The following is a 24,302-nucleotide window of genomic DNA, read 5'->3' on the forward strand; positions in this document are numbered from 1 at the left end:
TGGGAAAAGCATGGAGCAGCAAAGCGGAGGTGAGAACTGTTGACGTCTGAACAATTGCTTGCTGGCTAATGACTGTGATTCCACTTCCCCGGAGAACTTAATATTGTTCAGTGTTTGCTGAGGCACCATAGCACCACTGAGTTGCTGGCCCTTCTGCATTTTTATTGATGATGTGATCTTTTTTCATGGTAAGTAATCGGACCTACATTGACCTTGCTGGTGGAAACAGCACACCTTTTCATCCCGTGTTCTCGTTTTTAGAAAGCTTTAAAACACCCATCAGTCTGATTTATGAAGTCAATACCAGACCTCAGTGGCTGCTCAGCGGGATGCCTACAGCGCTGAATAAGACCTGATGCTGGCCAACCTGCCATGCAATAATTGTCCTAATGCCACTAATTATGAATATTGTCGACAAATGAGTAGATGAAATAAGAGAATTACAGTTCATTGCTAATGACTTCACCTAATTAGACCATTAATTAACTCCAGAAGAGGTACATTACGGGAGGGGAACTTTGCTGCATAGGCAGTTTAATGATGAGCCAAAAAAAGGGTTTGACAGACACGGAGGGACGCGTTAACAGGGAAACACGAAAGTATGCCTTCTTGTATTGACCCAGTCTTCTTCACATAGTCTAGTCAAGGTGTTAGACCCTTTCTCTGAACATCCTGTCATCCGTCTAGACCTTAATTATCAAAGAACTGCCTCAGAGGTACATATGATTATACATTACATTTTCTTTTAGAATAGGTTCCATGTAAAAAATACGCAATTTGGTAACATTGCCCTTTAAATTGTATAAAGTCAGATTTTTTCATAAAGCAGGTTTTGGTTCTACATTAATACTGTGAAAGTATCAAAGTACTCAGTCAGAGAAATGAACACATATTCAGAAACTGTCCCTTAAAACAAGCCATCTGGATTTCTGTTAATTTGTGATGTCACAACAAAGCAGTCACCAATCTCGGCCATGCTCCAAACCAAGCCCACCTGCAGCCACCATCACACCTTGCAGAATTTGATTTCTCTGAGTGTTTACCTGAAATCTGCTGTATTTTTATTGGCTCAGAGCCTCTCTTCTGATTGGCTTGCTGACCTGTATGTGTATGCATGTGAAACTACATTGAGTTTTTGGTCCTTAAAACCACAAATATATCTTCTTATGTATATCAACACTTCAAATAAAAAACATGAGAAGTCAAAGTATGAGGCCTTTAATTTCTCATTTTACACCCAGCGTTTAGCAGAATTGGCAGGATTAGTTGGCTTACATTTAAATACCAAATATAAAGAATGATGGACATGTGGCCTCCAAAATGGATTTACCTCAAATCCAATATTCTTCTGTCAAACTGAAAACTGCTGAGCACTCCTCCATGAATATCGTATGACTTTCTCTGGGTACAAGGAGTAAAAATATAAATGGATGCTACAGAGTCAAGTTTGGCACATAATTTATTCAAAGGGAATTATTATTCATGAAACCATTCAATTGATTCAATCACAATAACTCACCTCATGAGCTACTCGATTCAAACAGACGTTATTTCTGTGCGGCTATATCGCCTCTACAGTGAACAGGACCATAAAGAGCTCCCATAATAATCCTTCTGCCCCCTCAGACAGTTCTAGTAGAAGGCCGGATAATTGTCGAGGGACCGTGGATCGCCTCGAGGGTCAACGCTGTTCCACACTTTGTGCACCATTACGCTCCCTTTAATTCAATTGCAGAAAGTGCAGTTAATTAAGCGATTAATGCTGAGAACATGGGAGCTATCAGAGAACAGAAAGACCCCCTGATGGCGGACAGTGCAGCCGCTGACCTTCTCTGGGGGAATCTGTCTCTGCCTCAAAAACTGTTGTTTTTGAGACCGCTGTTCACACAAGAGCTGTTGCTTATTTTTATTATTGTTTTTTAAATCTATTTTGAATAGATAGCAGCAATTAGGGTTAGTTTGGCAAAGAGTGGCAACTGTAAAAGGAGGTAAATGTCGACATCAGTTGAAGCCGAAAATACAGGCTGTATGTTGCATTTACACCAACTTTAAAATGACAGTAAGATTTCCATGTAGCCTTTTCAGCCAAGTCTACAGTATAATCACATTTCTGTACAGTTCACTCATACTGTATCTGGAATTTGTCCTCTGTGTTTACATGAATCTAGATTCTGATTCTGAACAGCCCCTGATGTGAGACCAGCACCTTAGTGACGTGTCCTTAACAATCCTCAAGTCTTTTGATGTAGAAGGAAACTGGAGCACCCAGAGGAAATCCACCCAAGTATGGGAACAACACGCAGACCCACAGAGAAAGGCCCCAGTGGGGTTTGAACTCGGGTCTCTCCTGCTGTGAGGCAACAGTGGAAACTGCTGTGCCAGTGTACCATAAAATGACCCAAAACCTGAGCATAAAAAAAACCAAAAACAAAACAAAAATGGCTCCCTGAATAGCAGCAGTAAAAAGCAGTGCACTGGCAAGTTTGGTAAATGTGAGCACACTGAGGAGAAGTTTCCTGCAGTTGAAAAGTTTCTTTTTACTTCATGCCAATCTCTTATAAACTCATGAGAGATATTCTCTAATTAGTACAGAATATCACTTCTTTATCACATTAACCTTCCTGTCTCACTGACAGTGATTGATTCCCTGTCCATCCTGATTGAAACTATAAAAAGAAAAATAAAAGTAGCTTTTAGTTTGTGTTCAATCAAGAAGATTTTCACTCCTCAGGAATCTCAACAACACGCACTTTGCCATCAACTCAGGCTGTCATCCAACACTTTAGCCTGTCAGATTGTATTTAAATTTGTCTAACTGATAAACTTCCCCGCTGTCGTTCTTGTGAGTGTGCTGCTTCAACCCTCAACCCGCCACTTCATCGTCAGTGTTAAGAACCTCTGTATTGCTCCCCAGGGGGGACTCACCCTAAGTTAATTAATTTACAGGGTTTTACCCCCTATAAATAATTCCTGCAATGGGATCAACACTGAACCATCTAATATTGTGCTCCACTTTCTGTCTCCCCTGACAGAGTGCATTTACACTTTGTTCTTAATTTGACAAAATATGTTTGGGAGTACCTCCAGTGAGGTCTGGATCATTAGATCTTCGGTGCCTCTCGGCTGCATCTGCACCAAGACTTCACTTCTCTGTCTTTGCTCCTTCTGATTACGGTGATGCATTTTAATGCCAGGTGAAGGGGGGGGGGGGGGGGGGGTCATTGAGTAAGATGTGTGAAAGTGGAAAGTGGGTTGCTGGGAGATTTCAGGCTGGACACACACACACACACGCACACACACTCTCTCTCTCTCTCTCTGTGCCTGTCGGCCTGGTGTCTGTCATCATAATGAAGTATCTGGAGAGGGGCTGCGGTACCATTAGACAGATAGATGTGAGGGATGGAGGCAGTGACACGGGGTGAACATGGGAGGAAGATGGGCAGTGGAGCTGCGGTCTGCCATCAGAACAGGATCAAGCAACCATACGTCAGAGCTGAAAGATCACATTCACTGTTAGCCATGTAACTTCCACGGCTGAGTGTGGGAGGGTGCTGGAGACGTCATCATGTGGTAACTAGCTGCGATACTGCTGAAAAATGGCTGAATCCTCTCTGTATGTGCAAAGAATGATGAAATCCGCCAATAACTTTTTGATTAATCGCATTGTTGTTCAGTGTGAAAAGCCGTCACAATCTCCCAGATGACAAGAACTGATAACCACGAGGCTGGGACCACTCAGCACAAAAAAAAAAAAAAAAAAAAAGCAAAGTCTCTTTACTGGGCAAAAAGTGTCAAGAGAGCAAATAACACAGCAAGATAAATCCAAAGAAGGTCAATAAACTGGGCTAAAGTCACACACTAGAGACAGCTGAAACTCTTCTCACAAACACAGAGACAGATTAAATAAACTAGGAGACAGATGCAACAGATTAGACAATCACAGTGGCGGGAAACGCAGGCAGGAAGTGAGGCTGAAACGAGAGGGAGAGTTAGTGATTTCAAAGTAAAATAGGAAATGTTTGAAATAATAGGACGAAAAATGATGACACGGCCTAGGAAGAGAAGCAAGACATAGACAGAGTCCGAGGTGACATCATCACCAGGGCAGAGGCATAAAAGTACACTTTTGAGTGGAGAGGTGACTTTAATTTATGTGTTGATCAATATCAGTTAATCCTATCAGAACTACCTTTAAATTTATCTCAGGCTGATAGAAATGGCAAACACAAAGTCTTACAGAAGAAAAGTTTAAGTTTATTCAATATATATAAAAAGAAAGCATTCCCATGCCAGGTTCTCTTTCCAAAACACTTTGGCCTCAGTGGAAGCCTGTTTGAATGCATTATAAGACGGGGATCCCCATTTTTCACGACTCCTTCATCCTCTCTTGTCTAATGATGACTAATATGACTCGTCCCTCATCCAATTGCAATTTCAGAGATGACAAATGTGCGTTATACTTTCCATGCACTTGCCTCTGCCTTTTCCCACAGCCAAAAGTGTGACAGCCGCTGATGCTCGGCGACTTGGCTGCGACTCGCTGGCTTTGAGTGACACCTGTGTCATTCAGTGGAGAATTCAGTTTAAAATAAGGCCTGGTTTACATGTATAATTAATTAGGCTCATCTCTCACCTGAGGCATGGCAGGTAATCATTAGTGGCAACCGCTAGTCTGGAGAGTAGGTACCTAAAGAAGAGTGACTTTGCACATGATGGGCAAATGGCGTGATAATAAATGGGTGGCTTTGACAGAGAGAAGAGGTGCATGTAGATAATAAGGCGCGTCTTTTGAAAAAGCTGGAAAATAGGCCAGATTTCAATGATGTATGCTTTTCAGAGGCTCTCTTTAGGAGTCATTCTCAACCCAAACTTCTCACAAACTGGGTTTTGTAGATAACTCCTTAACTGGGTCTCTCTGGGTGGCTTCGCCTCTTGAGCCGAGGCGTCTGAATGTGCTAAAGGACATATGATTGGGCCTGCCTAATTAGAGAAAGGACATCCTATTCATGTTGACTCTAAGCTGGAGTGCTCGGGCCCCGGCCTCCTGTGATCAGGGTAATTTGTCTGTGCACCCTGTCACCTCCCCCCTGACTGCCTAAGATGAAAGACTAGATGTCTTGCCAAACTTCTGGAGTATTAACGTGCATGGAAGCTACTCTCCAAACAAGTCTGCTGACCGACTGTGAAAAAACTCAGGGTCAGCACATTAAGACATTAACCTCTAGCTCATGGTCATGCCTCAAGATGGGCATAATGAAGCATCATTTACCCAAGCACAAGCCAGCGTGGGGAGTCCTCTGGGGATTCTGTGTAGTTTTAGGGGAAAAATCAGCTTTAGCAGTTTGCTGCTTTAGCTCTGCATAAAAACATCAGAATATCTTTTTCTTTAGCCTTAGGCAGCTATGGATATCATCCAAGTGGTAAATGTATCATGGTTGTTTTTGGTGGATTTAAACCAACATCATAGAGGCTAAGTAGTTGCAGTTGATACACAATAGCCTTGCTATGGCCAAGTGGCCACGGTCCAGAGGGCTACACCGGCTGCTGGTACATACATAAAATCCATTGATATAATTGTTCCTGAACAATAAAATGGAATGAAAAAAATTTAATTATTATTACACTCTAATGCTTTTACTGTCATTGGCTGAGGGCTACAAGGAGAAGCAGAGCTGTGGTAGGTCACTGCCCAGGGTGCCAAACGCACCAGTGCTCGTGAATAAAACAGTCAGAGTGCACATCGCCTGTAGCATGGAAAACCTGATCTTCAGATGATATCCTTAGGTATAAAGTATATCCGGGTGGGTGATGCATTGAAGGAAAAACCCGAACATATGAATGTAGGAGCCCCTAGCATGACGTTCTTACACTGCCACAAAACCTTGAAGGGTGGAGGTTGGGCTGGATGCATGGGCAACTTGAAAACCAAGCTAATTTCCAACCAACGTTAGTTTCTTTGAACCATGAAGGAGATCCTCTCTGAAAGGGCCTCTCTACTGATTTTACACATCAAGATCAGCTAACTAGTCATGTGGACAACAGCTGTGTACTGTCGTCTGTGTAGATATGTAGGGAGCTTTAAGTATGAATTTTATTTATCATAACCCTTGTGATCTTTTTTTATGCGTCATGGCTCTATGGATTAGCATGCTGACGTTAGCATTTAGCTATAAGCACAGCCTCTCGGTGCCTCTAGTATGGATATAGACTCTTAGTCTTGTTTGACAAAAGCCTGTTTTACAAACTGGGGCCAACTGGGAAGACCTAACAAAAGAGGTTTCAGTTGCATTATGGGAAGTGTAGGGCTTTTGGAGCTTGACCCATATTTTGAAATAACGTGTTCTGTTTGAGGACTCTGTAACAGTGCATCACTCCTCAGAAAAACCTAAGTAATGAGATATGAAATGCTGCCATTTAAACCCCCCCCAAATGCAGTTTTACTTTCTATGTCTGAATTGCAGCACAACAGCTGCATTTAATAAAAGAAAAGGAAAAAAATAATTCAGTCCAAAATCCAGACAATATTGTTTTTCACCTGCATTGTTTGCTGAGCGCACCTTTGTGGCCTCTACAGTTTATCACAAAATAAAACCCAGCAGCTGAAATGAAGTCAGGAAGATACAGCATATCCTTCCCACAGATGCCACCACATAAGTGCATGAGATGCACCAGCGCTAAGGGCAATATTCTGTGAGTTTCTTCCTCCTTCGTTTTGAGGTATAAATTAATTTCTTTGAAAACAAGGTTTGTTCAAGGTTAGGGTTACTTCTTTCATGAATAACAGACAAGTTATTAAATGGCTGCTGTGCCACGGAAAAACAGCCTACTCATAAAGGGATCGTTTGAAGTTACATTGTGATGCTCTCTCATTGTTATTTAATGAACCCGGTTCATTTTTCCTCTGGCAAAATCCATTAAAATCAATCATTTTTGCCTCTTTTTTTTCCTGTCTTGCTTTTTTTTTCTCTCCTGTAAACCAAACTTTGGTGCAGGAGATGAGAGAAAAATCTCAGAGGCTGTGAGAAAGTAAATCAACGGATCTAACCGTAGCATTCACTCAGATCCAATTCATTTCTCGAGCACATCGAGGAGAGGGAACAGTACGTGCCATGCAAGTCAGCCGATCACCCGCTAATAAACACTGCTGCATGCGTAAGCGGAGGAAATATTGAAAGAGTACGCATTTAGATCACAGCTGCCCCCCTACCTTTGTTGTGGATGGCAAACACCATCCGGATAAATGCTTGACACACGTTGCTGTTTTAACCCAAATTACCTCTGTGCCTTAGATCTCCCAATTGCCTAATTAACATGGGGGGGAGTCTGAAGCCTTTCAAGTTCTGCACTTAAAACAAAGCCGGTGAGCAATGTAGTGAGTCTGTTCTTCACTTGTGCACCTGGAGGGAGGAATCAGTGGTGATATAAGAAGGCAAAGGGTCATCACGGTGAAGCAGTTCCACATTTCTCTTTCAGTATCTGTAACTTAATGATATGTGAGGTCTGAGGATCCCTGAGGTGCTTGAAGTGGTTCAATGGGGAACCACCAAAATGAGAAAGACTGTTTTTTTTTTTTTGTATTTGAATGCAGGACAGTTAAAAGGATACAGGAATAAGATCAAATGAGGTGTTCAGCTCTTTCCCCGTTATCTCCCCTCCTGTCGCGTATTTTGGCTTAAACAGCGTGAAAGGATTTAGATCAGTGGCTCCGAGCCTTTTTAGTCTGACGCACCCCTACATCCATATCAGATGAATGCAAGTACCTTCCTCTACCCCACCCGTTGTGCTCCAGATGTGTTTGGTGTTAAAGTGGATGTTAAGTAGGACTACACAGAAGCAGATGGTGCAATATTTTATTATATTTTACACAACTGAATTCCCATTGTTTAGTTTGGTTATCCATGACTTTTTATCAATACTATTATCTAGCTATGTAGACTTTTCATCTATTACTTGTAGCTCAATATGTTGACCTTTCTGCCAGCTTGCTAACTACTTTTTACACTCTCAGTGGCAACATGTGACTTTAAAGGAACTATTAGTAAGTTTGCTATTGCTATTGCAAACAACTCTTTACTTACCAGTCTTTCCAAGAGCATCAGCTATTGTTGTGTTTACAATACAAGAGATTATAATGAGTCCTATGTCTTCAGGGCAGACTGGACACTACAGTGACTCGGTATCAGACAGTGATGAGATGGTCCGACCAGGCTTTGCTAAGATCATCCGTCTACCTGACAGGTGTGGTACATTAAGTTGCTGATTACATAGCATGGGTGCACAAGTGTGCCTTGGGCTAGTCACAATAAAAGGCCCCTTTAAAATGTGTAGTTTTATTTTGAAAAAAAAACAATAATTTATTAGGCAATGAACTGTATATTTCACGACATGGACTCCAAATGTGCATTTTTGGTGGGGAGGGTTGTGGATCAGAAAACAAGTCAGTATCTGATGGGTCCGCCATTTGCCTCATGTAGTGCAACAGATCTGTTTTGTACAGAGTTGATCAGCTTGTTGATTGGGAATGTTGGATTCAATGGCTGTGCAAAGCTGCTGGATATTGGCAGGATGTGGAACGCGCTGTCGTACATTCAGATCCCAAACACGCTCAATGGGGGACATGTCTGGTGACTATGCAGGCCATGCAAGAACTGGGATGTTTTAAACTTGCAGGAATTGTGTACGTGATGCTGCAACATGAGGTGACAGCGGCAGATGAATGACACAACAACGGGCCTCAGGATCTTGTCATGGTATACCTGTTTGTGTGTGTGTCCTTTGTTTATAGTAAAAATCTGATATCTATTATTTCAGCTCATGAAAATATGAGAGTAAAGATAAAAGTTTTGTGTTTATATTGTTGTTGTTGATGTATGTATGTAATATGTATTTATATTTGACAATGAAATCACAATTTGTATTTTTGTCAAATTAGTTGAGCAACTCTACAGTTTTTTCATGGACCACTGGTAACAGCAGAAGTACCTCATGATATACACATACCCCTGACTGGGAGTCACTGATTTAGATGACTACCTGTGGGATTTTTACCTGCTTGCATCTCTGTGTGTGTTGTAGAAAACGCTCTGCAATAATTTCTCACACTTACATCAAAATCACTGGATACCTTCTTATTGTACATGAGAATTGAGGTGAAAAGTGGGAAATGTAAGCGAACAAAGGGAGAGGAGAAAATAAAAGGAGCAAAAAAAAATTCCCTTTGGGATTAGAAGATGCATTTACAGGGGACTTTGATGTCTAAGAATTTTATGTTTTTCACTTATTCACGCTCTTCATCTTTGCTCACCAACCAGACTTCATGTTTTCTTTTTTGTAACTCTTGGTACAGTTACTTTCTACACCTACACAGCTTTCATAGACTCTGCCAGTTTTATCTGATAAGGTACACTGAAGCTTTGCCTTAGAGGGAGCAAGAGCCTGAAAAAGAATTAAAGTAACACAACCGCAGCCAGCCAACCACTGAAAGCAACAATGTGAGAAATGGTAGAAATCGATATAGCATTTCAACTTATCCCCCCCCCTCAAGGATGTTGGGAAGAAAGGATGACTGAGAAGCAGCAGGAGTCTTAACATGGAAGAGCAAGCAGATAATTGAAGGGAGAAGAGCTTGGATTCTAATTCTATTATCTGATGGTCTCTGTTGCAGACACTGTGTGGTGTGCATGCACTGTCAAGGAGAGCCGGAGGTGACAGAGAAAAACACGTCTTTTGTAGGTGTATTCAAATCATCAAAGGAGCACATGAGATGCAGCACCACGAGAAAAATCAATAGGCAACCTTTCTTGAACTTGCAGAATTTAGAGGAAAGTTCAGTTTTGGGTTGTTTTGGTCCTATTTTTGTAGCTTTGGATTTGGTTTAGATTTTACTCACCATTGTACAGGAGGCTACAGGGACAAGGCAACTAAAAATGACACATTCATGCCTTTTAGTTCTGATATGTTTTGACATGCTGACTTTTTACAGACCATGAGAGGAGTGCATGTCAAATCAAAGAGGTAGAAAACATGACAAAAAAGAGCTTCTTGTACCACAATATACTTGTGTTCAAAGTCAAATTACACCAAAATCATTCCACATTTGTACAAAATAATATCTGGAACTGATCAAACATACATGTGAGTTATTGATCACAACAAAAAATAGTTTGACACACATTTAACCCAAATTACCTCTGTGCCTTAGATCTCCCAATTGCCAAATTAACATGGGGGGAGTCTGAGGCCTTTCAAGAAGCCAAATTGTTTCACATTATCTTACAGAATGACATTCATTTGAAAAGTTTTTCACTCAGCACAGCTCCCTAATTTATGATTCAGACAAACTGTTTTCTATTCTTTAAAAATTAATTTTCTGATTTACTGAGGCACCAACTTTAATCAGGAAATTCTAATTTTCTTATGAACAAAAACTAGAATAATTTTAAATATTCTAAATGACAAAAACAAAACAAAAAACAATATAAACATGGTGGCTTTAATTTGCAATTCAAATACCTTTGCATAGGTTCTCCTGCAAAAAGAAGCTTTGTAAAAGGTTTAAACAAAGCTTGAAACCATGCATTTTGTATGTTATAACCTATAAAAGATTATTCTGTTGTTGATCACAAACATTGCTGGCAATTGATTAAGGAAAGTGCTTAAAATTTGCATTCTTAAACCCTGGGAACAATCAGGAATACACTGCTGGGGCATGATGAATTTCCACTAATGGCCTCATTTTGCTTGCAATTTTGCAAAACACTGGATGGGTTTTGTTTTCAGTTCCAAATAACTTGGTTTAGAAGTCAATTTAAAGTTCGCTTTTGTTTACAACCCTGCAGCCCAAGTCAACACAATGTAAGTTTTTGGAAGTAAAAACAAGTCATATACAAGCTGCTTGTGTTTTAAAAGAAAAATGACTCCTTCTGCATACTGCCAGAAAATATGCGACTTAAATGTGAAAATGTAATCCCCGAAAAATCATGCATCAGTGACCCATCATGACAGGTGTCATCCCAGGCACATAAAGCAGGGATCATTATGTTATTACATAAAGTAGGTCTCATGTGAGTGAGACCCAACCAGAGAGAGTGATGATAAAGTGGCAACAGAATGTCATCCAGAGACTCACAGCCACACACCATCTCTCTATCTCCTCTCTCCCCCTCCACACACACAGCAAATAAATCCATAAGCACCATGTTGGAGCACACTGCCATTTTCTGCTGTCACCATCATTTTATTCTCCCGTTAATATTTCTCTACCTCCCTCTCTGTCTCTCTCTCTCCCGCAGGCCTTAGTTGCCAGATTTGCTCCACAAGCATAATATCCACCTGCTCCTGTCATACTGCCTGGCATTTCACACCCCCAACTTGGTGCAGGCAGGCAGGTATGGGGCATAATTGAATTTCTGAATAGTGTGTGTACATGAACTTATACAATTACATGCAAGAGCCTATGTGCATGTGTAAAACATGCAGCTGCATGAATGTGGAATCTTGCATGTGACTCTGTATGAGGTGTTTTTCTATACTGCATGTGCGATGGATCCATTCCCACCCTGGGATGCAGGCACCATATCCTAATGAGCCAACTGTTGACAAATATATGCGTCACCACTGTGGGTCATACTGATGACCTGGTTAGTAATGAGGAGAGAAAAGAATAACGGATGAGACAGGGCGAGGACAGAAGTCAGGCTATTCTTTGCTGAGAAAAGAGCTAAAATATTCTCGAGGTGTCACTGCAGGATATATTCAGTCCAGTTGAAGGAGAAAATGGAGGAAATGTGCGTCTGTGAGGAGAGTCAGAGACAATATTTCACTATCTACAGATTTGGAGTTCTTGATAGGGCAGACTGAAACTAACAGGAGCTGTTAAAGGAAAACAGGTATAGAACCAGTCAAAAGTTTTGACACAAAAAAACTAAAGCGACAGATATTTCCCTCAGGAAGTCAGTGGGGACCAAAACCAAAGGTCAAAGGAGTGTGCGTATTAATGAACCCCTCTGATGAAAATCAAGTTTTTAACTTTTTTAACATGTCAATATGATGTTTTTGTATATAATACAAGACATATTATGAGTGAAATACTCACTCACTCAACTCCATGACTGAATATTTCCACCTTGGAACTGCAGGGAACCAATGACAGTCTCATAAAAAAAACGACTCAGACAGCCAAGGTTTCATATGTCATATAACCCACGGAACCAATTGTGGTGACAGGCGGCAGGCAAAAACTTGAAACCCTGCCAGAGTTTGCATTAGCACAACCACTAACACTGTCAGCCACCGCCAGTTATATGCTTACAAACAGCATAAACAGATAAAAGATGTGTTCTGATATGGCTGATAATCACAGATTTTGGTCACAACAGACTCCTCAAACATGTGGCTGAGTCTTTCTGATGTTTCCTCAGCAAACTCTCTGAGTATGCTCAACTTTTTCACTGGTCACCGAAACCTTGTCAGTACAGAAAGCAAGAGTTTACACACTGTGTCAGCTACTGCCAGTTACAATGAGGAGTGTAGTTGTGCTTACAGCCCCAGTTTTTGATTTTTTAAAACTTTTTTTGAGGGAAAAACATGTTAAACAAAATATTAAATCAAAGCAGTGTATTTTTACATAGTTTAAAACATGTCTCCTCTTTTTTAATTTCTGTAGATGCTATAATGTTAAAGATATTTCCAGTAACTGACATTGATACTGTATTTAAATGGTAAATAGTGGTAAAAAAAAAAAAAGTGCTAAATCAATTTACCTGCTCAATACACGGAGAACCTGAGGCCAGGTAGCAACATGCATAATGCAGAGAGGGCAAGAGAAAGGGGCACTGACAGGGGACCAACTTTGCCTTGAGGCTTCGTAACACGTTCATTTGTCTGCAAATGGCAAAGTTGTTTAACAGCAGAAAAAGGTCCCAGAATCTAACTCACCAGCATCAGTTGTTAGTGGTTTCAAATCCTAAAGGAGGAGGGTTTCATTTTAATAATCTCTCCTGATGTCCAGCAAAAGAAGACCATCCCGACAAAGACATTAAGTCAAATGTACTTGTCTTAGTCTTACAGCTTCAGGTGAATTTGTCCAGTTTGTCTGCACTACAGCAAGACTCATGAATAATAAGGTGATTAATTGTGAAATTTGTTTGTCATGATGCCAGTAAAAAAAAATTAAATGCTACCTTTGCCTCAATATGTGCTTTTTTGTGGATGACTTCTGTTTGAGTTGGGCTCTTTTTATACTTTTCCTTTATAAAATCAATGAGTAAGGTTATTACAGTTAATGGAAACTAAAGCTAAAAGGAAAAATCACATCAAAAGAAAACCTTGGCACAAATGTCACTTTTAAAAAAAAAATCTAAGCCAACTTAAAACGTCCTCCTGATGAAAGCTGATGAAAAAAATGTGATGATCTAGAAAGGAAATCCAGCAGGATTTGAGTAAGTCAATTTCTGAGCAGCTTAATTTTCAGATCAATATCTAACATTATTACCGAATCATATCACAGAATAAGGCACTACAGCCTTTAGTGGCCTTTATCCTCCTGCTGTAGCTCCAGTAGATCTTTTACCCACATAAACCACAGAACAATCTGTCTGCAGATTGGGGGGGGGTGACACCTTTAAGCTTAAACTCCTCTTACGTAGACAGAGAGCTTGTGAGGGTGTTAAAAGCGTGAGTCGTCTTTTAAAAGCGTCAGGACCTGACCTTGAAGCCATTAATGCACTAATTTGACTGATAAGCGCTCCCCCAGAGTCGTTATCATCTCTTAATCCTTATCATCCCGTGCCCACCTGATTGTTTCGCAGCGGCTGCTTGCGTTTGTGATCGAAGGGAGGGGGAGGAGGAGGTGGAGGAGAAGGAGGGACGAAAGATAGAATAGAATAGAAGTACACCTACTGGGTCTGCGATGCACCCTCCTCGCCATATTAGGAAGGAGTAATGATGGGTGCACTTGTTGCTAATTCAAGACTTGAGGTGTGCGTGAAGCTCTTAACGCGGTTGGCCGGGAACCTGCGAGTGGAGAGCGTGGCTATATTGGGACATAAATTGCTGCGCTATCTGGTTTGCGTGCGTTTGTGGGGGGGTCTGTGAATGTGCGCGTGTGGTCACGTGAAGAGCAGTTGTGCCTGACAGACCTCTCTAATTGCACCAAGAAGAAGGAGGAGGAGAGGAGGAGGAGAAAGGGAAGAGAGGCGCCACATCCCACACTCAAATACAGCCGAGATATCGCCTGCTGATCATCAGAAGGGGACGGCTGGGTTGGGGGGTGGGTGGGTGGGTAGTGGGGTGGAAAGATAGCAGGTTTGCAGCGGTACAGTCGTGAACAATAAAAAGCTCCTTTCAACCCTAAATGAAATACCTCTCTCTCCCATGCTCTTCATCTCTGTCTCTCTCCCGGGAAATTGAAGGGGGGGTAATTGGTGTTAAAAATAGTCGCCTCTATAGTAGGTCAATGTATCACACACTGCTGACTTAAATAATGCATAAACAAAGCCTAAAAAGGAGTTCTAAAGGCATTATTACACAGTGTGATAGAGTGTCGGCCTCGATAATTCTCTCATCAGCTTCAGCTCATCTGTGTTCGAATGCCTACAAGATGATTAATATTACATTAATTTAGAACTCAAGTAACTTCTCCTTGTACACATAATGAGGCAAGCTCATATTTGACTCAAACAATAAGGCAATCAAGAATGAAAATTCCTGTTATATACATTTATTATACTCATGAAAAGGTGCATACAGATAGTCATCTTTCAGATTCTTTCAGCTCTTCCTTTAAAAAAACTGAAAAGAAAACAAACCAGAGTTTGGTGCCTATCCAGTGGAATTCATCCTCCGGGCTCCACGAATGTAGCAAATCTCATGGCAATGTATTCAGTAGTTGTTGTGATATTTGTGTCTGGATCAAATTGGTGGAGGGACCAACAGACAGTCAGCCACTGCCATCTTTAGAGCTGCTAGCGCGACTAAAAAACATTGACTCAGAAACACTGAGCCCTAACTATACATTAAGTGCAATATATACAGTGAGGTCAGAGGTCAAAATGGAAAAACCATTTGCAGGCGTGGCTGCTTGTCAGCCTCACTCTCATGCCCGGGTGAAAACGGCTGAGCTAAATCGAGGGTCATGACTTCAAAACAATAACCATTACCAGCCAGAAACTGCGCGGACTTATAGGAGCAAGGTCAAACTGAACTGCATTAGCAGGCGTAAGCCATGATATTATAGAGAGCTTTCCTTGATTCAAGGTCGGTGAAAATACAGAAATACCGAAGTGGCGAGGAGTAAATTATGAGAATACCCTCTGGCCCGAGCAGCCATGGCCCAGAGCTAACAAGTCATTACTGTAACGGGGATAATGTTGGGGAGAGATTTTCACATTCTGCACCGAGCACATTAAAAATAAATCACGCATCAGCAACACATTACTGTCTCTCTAATTAGCACATTGTTTGAAATAAACACTTTTCCACCACAGTAATTGTCCCACCTCTTCATCAAGTGTAGGACTGTGCAGAAATCACAAATCATATCAAGTTTTTTTTTTCTTTTTACCTTGTACATTATTATTTGATTCCTTCTGACAAGTGAACGCAGCTTTGATTGCATCCTATCCTTCCTTCTTTTGAAGTGTGTGTGCTCAATTTCCAGTTCGCCATTCCTCCTCTCTTGTCCAACGCTGACGCCACCTCTGCAGCGCTCTTGACGCCCTCTTCTGATCAGGATTTATCAGGCCACAGTGAAGAAGCTCGACTCTCAAGTGGCCCTCAACTCCTGCTCTCGGCAGCGGCGGCCGTGAACAGCGCGAGACACAAGAGCCCGGGAGATGAGTAAAGGCGAACGGTTGTGTGTTGACATGTTGTTTTATTGCCGGCGCCATCAGCAACAGAATGTTTACAGTGCGACTAAAGAAAAAGGCCACACATGCTGGAGATAGAAATAAACGCAGTGTATTCTGTGTTGTTGTCTTTTCCTTTCGCTCTCTAACTGCTCTGAGGACACTCGAGCGCAGCTATTGATCAACAGGCAGTCTGACAGCTTGGCGAGCGCCATTAAGGTACGTAGGTGTAAACAATGTCGTAGAAAGACGACCTCCGCTCGTTCCTGTTGCGTCAATCAGTTCCAGGTGCAGCAAATGATCTTCTGCAAGCAGGACAGCATCAAAGCATCCGGCGATGGATTCACTGACAGTAACAAACAAACACATACGCCTACAGTTTGTCTGCGTATGCTTTTTCAGGGCACTTTCCCAGTTCAAATGAATGCAACATGAAAAAAAAAACATTTTTTTTTCCTTTGCCTTGTGGATCCTCTGTGATTGAAATGTCTGTTAGAAAGCATCTAATTGTTGACTTGACTCCCTTGGGCATCTGCTCCACCTCTCTGAGGGAAAGGCAGGGTAAGCCACAGGCAGAGCTTAGCATGTGTATGAAATCACTAATGTGGCAATAAATGCTCCGACTGAAAGTCATGGGAGCAGGGACTCCTGAGGAAGCAGATACAGCAGCACTCCCCTGTCTTCTATAGGTGGACTGCATAAAATAGTGTAACATTAATGCATTCATTTTATGGCTCAGCAGTCAGTGTGTGCATAAAGGATGTTAAAGGTGTTTCTCAGTGCCACGCTTCAGCTCAAGGCGTGCTATACAGTATAGCAGGTTGGGTGTGTGTCGGTTAAGGCGAATGTGGGTGGATAAATCTATTTTAACACTTCATTAATAAAAATGGAGCATTCAGATGTGGTTGGAGCTGATGAAAAAACGGTAGGTCTGATGGGTTCAGATATCAAACTGGAGCTCACCATTTCTTTTAGAAACTGTAAACTCCAAGATTGGTTTTTGCTCCAGTTTGTTTCCAACATGAACCACAAGTTCAGGGTATGTGGCAAGTAAAATATTTGTATTTAATTCTTGAATTTGTCTATAGTCTTGCTTAATTCTTAAAAAGTAAATAGTGAAATCTTCCAACAATGTTGATTTTTTTTAGCAATATTTTTGACAGTTTAATCAGGTGACTCCATGTAATGTTAGTGGGCTACTAGCACCAGTAATCAGTGCTGCAATCCCACTGAGAATCAACACGTTCAGCTAATTGTTTTGGTTTGCTGTTTGGTGCGACTCCACTCTAAAGAGTTTGCTGCCTGCCCTTTCAATAAATGGCAGAAACCTGAAGTAAACGAGTGGTTTGTGAAGACAGTCTAACCTCTAGCAAGCCAGAGAAGCCTTGATGCTTCAATGATTACTGGATTTACAGATAGAGGTTGATAAACAGTAGACAGATAGACAGTATTCTTCATGAAAAAGTATATCACAGCTCTTAGTGGAGTATCTCTGCTTCCTAGTGACAAAAATGCTGGATTTGTAGTGGCGTAGCCAAAGACCTGTAGGCTACTACGCTTTAATAACTACTAATGAGTTTAACTTGTAATTACAATCTCAATCAACAACAATTGTGTTATCTGAGTGTCTAAACTTCAAGAGAAAATACTTTTATAGGAAATGTAATCACTGGCTGGGACATGGTCAGAATGAATGAAGGGCCGCCCCAACAAAAGGCTGGGGTGTGTCACACCAGAGACTGATAGTTAGGGTTTGGCAATTAAACCACTTAAATTGCAGGTTAAGATTAGGTAAAATGTTGTTTTGGTTAAATGTAAGTACACATGTTGTGTCTAAAATCAGTGCAGATGGTGATCTGTCACCTAAGTGTTATGTGCGTCGACACATAAACATTAAAAAGTTTGTCGCAACAAATCAATATTGTACACAAGATGGGAAGTACCAATACGCATTTTACAGGTATTTTACATTTTACTGATGCCTTCAGTATCAACATGTTTGCGACTTGACAAATATGTAATTAATGTAAAGATTGTTCACCTGGGTTTCTTTACGTTGGATTTATTTTCAGTTTATAAGCAGGGACACATTTCAGCTAATGCTCACTAATCCCAGTGCAAACCATGTGAAACCTGTGAACTTGGTTCCATGGCATTTTATGTTTTTTCTGTCAGTTAGTTAATGAGAATGGTCCATTAGTTTGATGACACTGCAGCATTGTGATGTGCTGTAGCTTCTCCTGAGCATTAGTAACCACGGTATCTTGTCAGCTGGTGGTACATTGTATAACAGGATATAATACAAGGGGGAGTCTAACAGTGTTTTTCCATTTTAAAAAATCCAGTTCGGTGCCAGAGTAAACCTTGGCACTCACAACGTGGCTTTATACAGTGAAACCACTATTTGTCTGCTTTGCTGCTGGGGAGTGGAAAGGAAAAGAAAAATACAATCAGGAGGATGTTAGCTGTGCACACAATCAGTTGGATAACAGCTGCATCTGTTTAGTTACATATATGCTGAATTTCACTGCAGAGGAAGTGGTATCTGTAAAATCTTCAGCTAACCCCTCAGGAGCCACAGCTACCTGCAGAGAACTTCAAACCACTTCCAAAAGCTTTATCCTGTTTGATATGATAACTCACATGGGCATGAGAATTCAATCACAAGAGAAAGTGTCAGAAATGTGACTACAGACCTTTTTATAATTCAGCTTCCAGCGGCTCTGTGAGTAATACTGAGGCACTGAAGCATATTACAATAGCTTTTATTTTATCCTCCCTCTGATTCATTAGCAGATACCACTCGCTCACTATAAGAACAGAAGAAATGACTGAGCAAGCTGAGGGTTGGATGCTTCAGCCATGCCAAGCACTTAGTAATGCACCCATATGGAGAGGCATTTGCTGCTTGTTTTTTCCCCCTCATCGCCCAGGGGCACGATAGCATTAGCTAAACACCTTGAAAGCAAATACTGACACTTCCCAGTACAAGTGCCGGGGCTCACAGATGCACCACGAGAGGAGCCAGCTGGAGGGGAAAGGACAGCGGGGAGGCTGTACAGGAGGAAAGCGGGAAGGGAGACGTGTGTCAAGTTATTTCCTCGGACGCCACGGAGCTGTGGCCAGGATGCTACGGCAACCAGATGGACTTGCTGTGAGGCATATTTCGTATTTCACACAACAAGCAGTCCAGTGTGTTAGGCACTACTTTGGCAATGCCTCGTGGCAACACCTGACACTCTGGGGTGTGAGTGTAGATGTGTGCGTGGAGTTCAAACGCTCATACGTAGGATTTTGAACTCACTTCCCAAAGAAAACTTGACTCCTCCTTGGCACATTTTCCATTAACTGCCAAGAATTTCAACTTGTGTGTGCCTCCCTGGCTAATCCTGACTCCGCTGTGACTGGCCGACGGGAGTCTTGGCCTCGCCAATTTACCAGCGCCTACGTACCGGGGTGGACAGGTGACTGGTTGGATGCCCAGCTCCTCTGCACCACGGTGGACGATCTCTACCTTTCTGAGTGGGCAGATGTCACACACTTGGCAGGACTGCCACCCCAGATTCTCCTACAGAATGTCTCCAGATGGGCTACCACTCTTCAGCAGAAATAAAAGTGGCCTTCCTGTCCGCCGAGTCTGTTTCAGACACTTTTCCCCTCCTGTCTGGTTTCACTTGGCTGGTTCCACTTTTAATAGCTCACATAGTCAAGTGATGAAGGCAGACTGGTGGCCAAGACACTGATCACTAATGAGGGGTTGGACTCTGACTTACCCACACTCTGGCTCCCACTGCGGGGAGCTTCTCAACTCATCCTAACAATCCTCATAATGCTGTATTCACACCCACTTTACTTTTCAGTTGGCACTTTTGTTGCTCACATTCCCTCTTTTCTCTCCTTCCCTCCCGCGGTGAGCGATTGTGTATTAAATCATTAACAGTCGTCCTCACAATGCGCATTCCCCCCTGAGCAGGGAGCTGTCTGTGGCAGCTCTCGGCCCCACAGACACAGTGAAGCACAGGGCACAGTAACGGCAGCTCATGAATAAGTGAACCTGACATTTCACGTTTTGAAGAGTCACACCATCTCCATTGTTATGAATATTTTCACTTGTAACTCAATTATTTTCAAAAGGCGTCATGCCCCTGCCAACTCCTCTGCCTACTTACACCCAACCTACACTCAACCTAGAAATTTCAGGTTGGGGAGTACATTACCACCAATAGTGTTGCAGCCACTACAGTGTGTGTAGGTTTTTTTTTTTTTATGTGCTTATACTGTAGAATATTTCAAATTGTTCTGATAGCACAGTTTTTTTGTGTTGAAAATGTGTTGCTTTTAGCTCATACATCACAGTGTTCCCAGGTGGTGAACGCACTTTGCTGGAAGTCAACAATGTTTAAATTATACATACAGAGGCTTTGAACAAAACTTTTCAAACACCATAGCACTACAATCTTAAAAATGCCTGCTGGAAACACTGAGGGGGTGAAATCTCCTTTACTTTCATGGCTCATAATTATTCCGTACTCACCACTCTGATGGAATCCATCACTTTGCCTTTTTTGTTGATGTCGGTTTAGAAAAATAGCACAATAAATATGGTGTGATGACGTGGACTGTAAATCATCTGGAATTTATCTAGACAACAAGTACAGATATGTAATATAAGTCGTACATGTTCATATATCAAGAGCGATGCTGCTATATTTGTTGTCTTATATTATTATCACATATAACATCCTGTGGATATGTGGAAAAAACCTATATGATGAATTTCTAGATAGTATAACATGTTGTGACAATATATGTTTAATCTATATATCCAAGTTTATTAAAACAACATATGTATGAAAATCCTACATGCTTATATATGTTTTTCTTATCATGTCTATCTTCCCATTCGAGGAGAGTGGTCTCAGACTTTTGGACCCCACTGTATATAATAGCAACATACAGTATATTGACAGGCTTTGGCATGGATAACATACAGTCTACAATATAAGCATACATACATAATAATGCACATTTCTATGAGCTAGAAATACAGTATATGTCAATACATGAAATAGTTCCAATTTCTGGAAGATTTCAAATATAATTTTAACATATGTGCTTTTATTTTATATGTACACATATGTCATGTGTAGAAATTCTGTATATATACACATATATTACATTTTCTTATGGGCATGTAGGAAATTTTGCGTTTGTATTAACAGCAAATTAAAGATCAGAAAAAAGGGAGCTTGATAAAAGAAGATCAGGTATAAAGATTCTTTCATAGAAGTGCAGGTAACTGAAGTTAATAACCCCCCCGGACAATTGGAGAATTAACAACTAAATGTGATCATAAGGAATAGTTCTTCCTGGTGCCTCTAAAGCCTATTAATGTCCCATCCAGAGCTAAATAAATACAAAACCCACCCTCTTCTGGAGTTAAAAAATCCAAAACTGCAAGTCCTGTCAGTGTTGGATTAGTGGGCGCTGAGTTGATGCAATTTCATATTGTAAAGTGTTATTATCACGCCACATTGGCTCCACAGTGCAATGGGGGAGAAATGCAAATTATTAGCGGCGTGTTCTTCCTCGGTTTGAAGAAGAGGGGGCTCCGTAGGCAGCTTCCTCTCACCATATGCTCAGCCAGCTCAGCTCCGTCCTGCAGGAGCCACCTCAGCCCTGCAAGTCTGCAGAGGAAGTTGACACAATAGCCCAAAGTCACACATGACACAAAAACCCGAATAAGACAGAAACTCTGCCACAACTGCTTCCAGCTACAGAAGGTTTGTGTATGTGTGCGTGTGTGTGTGTGTGTGTGTGTGTGTGTGTGCTCGTTGTGTTTGTGTGGCGCTTTCACCAGGGTCCTAATGTCTTGAAACATAACATCTGTTCAGTACTACTTTCTGAATCATAATGGCAGTGAGCTATGTTTAGCGATTAGGCGATAGACGGCAAGGCAAGAGTACGTTTTTGCTCCTATACGTGACACAGTTTTGTGGCAAACAACACCACCAATCACAAGGAGTCGTACACTAAAGCCATTCCAGTCCTGAGAGACTAATTGTAGGAACAGCCTAAAGTGTTATTAAGAAATAAATCTATTTAAATGTGGTGTGCAAATTAGGAAAAGTTGAACAGATATAGAAGAAATCTTCATTTCAACACCACTGTGACGTTATCAGTTTATAGAGAGTAGTCACACCTGAGCTATATGGGAATATCCCTCAGTGGAGTGCAGACACTGGTGATAGTGAAGTGAGTGACGAGCGGTCCAGCTGCAGATCTGGATGGATGTGATCTGATACGGGACTCCTGATGAGCTCTCTGGAAGGACTGGTTCTGATGAATGGTGCATCAGTCGAATGCAGTGAAACAACTGCAGAGCAAGGAACATTAGAGTATTTCGTCTGACAGCAACGAGGTGATTGGCTCACAGCGGGTGAGGCAAAATCTGATTAGCTGAAGTGAAAAGTGAATGCCCTCAGTCAGCTGATTGATTTGGAAGCAGGACAGGGGAACATCTTCGTAAACAGAAAGCGATGAGCTTCAGCTTCATGACTTAAATCGAAAAAGTATTCCATCAGTTTAGCGTCGAGTTGTGTTTTAGAGAATTAAATGACCCTTTTATGGCCCTTTGTCCCGGGGAAAACTACGGTGGCCCTGAGAGGTCAGTGCAGAGCTACTTAAGAAAACAACATATTGATCGTTTTGACAACATCTGCTGCAAATACAACACAACTAAAAAAAGGTACTGCAAATACGCAAAACACATGCAAATATGGGAATGAGCTGCAAGTAGCACAGATGACAACAGAAGTGTTCACAGGGTGCACAAAGAAGTGATGAACCTGGCTGGGACACACTTGTTCAATGCTTTTTACATCAAAAGTCTCAAAGCACGAAACAAATGCATCCCAGCTGGGTTCATCACTTTTTAATGTCCCCTGGAAACACTTCCGTTATCGGCTTTGCTACTTGCAGCGCATTTCTGTATTTGGGTTGTGTTGTGTGTAATTGCAGCATGTGTTGTCAAATTGATGAGTTTGCTTGTGTTTTGCCCATTTTTTGCACATGTTTTCTTGAGCTGCACTGCGTTGAGCTCTCAGGGCCACTGTAGAAAACGCTGAATCCTACAGCTCCCACAATGCAAATTGACATCTTTTTCCTATGTGTTAAAGGTTAACAATCTCTCACTTAACATCTGCCTCAATGTGACAAGTCTATATTCATTCACAAAAAAATACTAACTCTAGGAACCAGAAAGACACACACACACACACACACACACACACACACACACACACAAACACTGAAGCAGGTGCCTGTCAGATCACGTTGGCATCATCAGCCATCTTTCACTTAAAATTTACAGCAGCAACATAATAAGAGGAACTTCCTGTGTGAGCTGGGTCGACAAACTGGATGTCAGCCTGTCCCCAAGATAAATTTGCCCTGCCAGGAAAAACAAAATCCGATGACAGGCTGAGCTAACAGGAGTGGCACCGAGGGAAAGTGGGGTGAGGAGTGAAACAGGTGTTTAGTGAAGTCTATTTAGGGTTACGTAACGTAAATCATGCTCAATCAATATTACAGCAACCTGGCCTTGGGTTTGTTTTTTTTTTTAATAAAGCATTGTTAGAATTCTTTGATATGACTTGGGTCATGATGAACTGAACACTGCAGCTGCCACATTTACAGCCTCAGATTGACTCAAACACTTTGTCTTCAATGGAAAGGTGCACTCAGAGCGCTGCCTCTCAAAAGCATGGATGGATTTCTCTTGAAGAGGGGAAATGTGGTGCAGACAGCACAGCACACAAAAGCACCTTTGTGTGAATGTGAGTTACAAAGTTACATGGTTAGAGGCAACCTGAGGCTGCAGGGAGGGAGGGACGTGCCGGCGACGGACAGCGATAGAGTTGTAAGGGAGGTTAAAAGGGGTAAAAGAGAGGGAGGAAAAAGGGAGTTGATAGAGGTAGCGAAGTGCAGTGAGGTGAGGTTTAAGACAGATAACATTAAATCATTCTCAGCGATCAGTCCTTTAACTCTCTGTTCCTTCTGTCTCTCCCCTGAGAATAGTTAAAGTCCATAGCGTGACCTGCTCTTAAAACGTTTTCATAAGCAACTTACAGGGTCAGCCACTGTAAAAAAAAAAAAAAAAAAAAAAAAAAAAAAAGAAAAAGAGATGTTTTACTGCCAGCACAGTGGTGCACACTCTCCTGTATCAATACCTGGAAAGGCTGCACTGTACTTCACTAAAGACTATATGGAATATCTGAAAGTCATTAACCTTAAGTGCTGGTTGCTGAAACAAAGGTGAAAGTGAAGACTTTCAGTGTTGGACTTCTCAGTGATGAATGAGAAGATGGAGAATTCAAACCCCCATGGGTCAAGGAAAGGTGATTACGCCCTGAAGGCTTGAGATTCATGGCGTGACGTTGGCGAGGAGCTTCGGGG

This window comes from Trachinotus anak, unplaced genomic scaffold (assembly GCF_046630095.1).
Source record: "Trachinotus anak isolate AG129_WGS33_773 ecotype Australia unplaced genomic scaffold, CSIRO_AGI_Tana_v1 ptg000018l, whole genome shotgun sequence".
Lineage (NCBI taxonomy): Eukaryota > Metazoa > Chordata > Actinopteri > Carangiformes > Carangidae > Trachinotus > Trachinotus anak.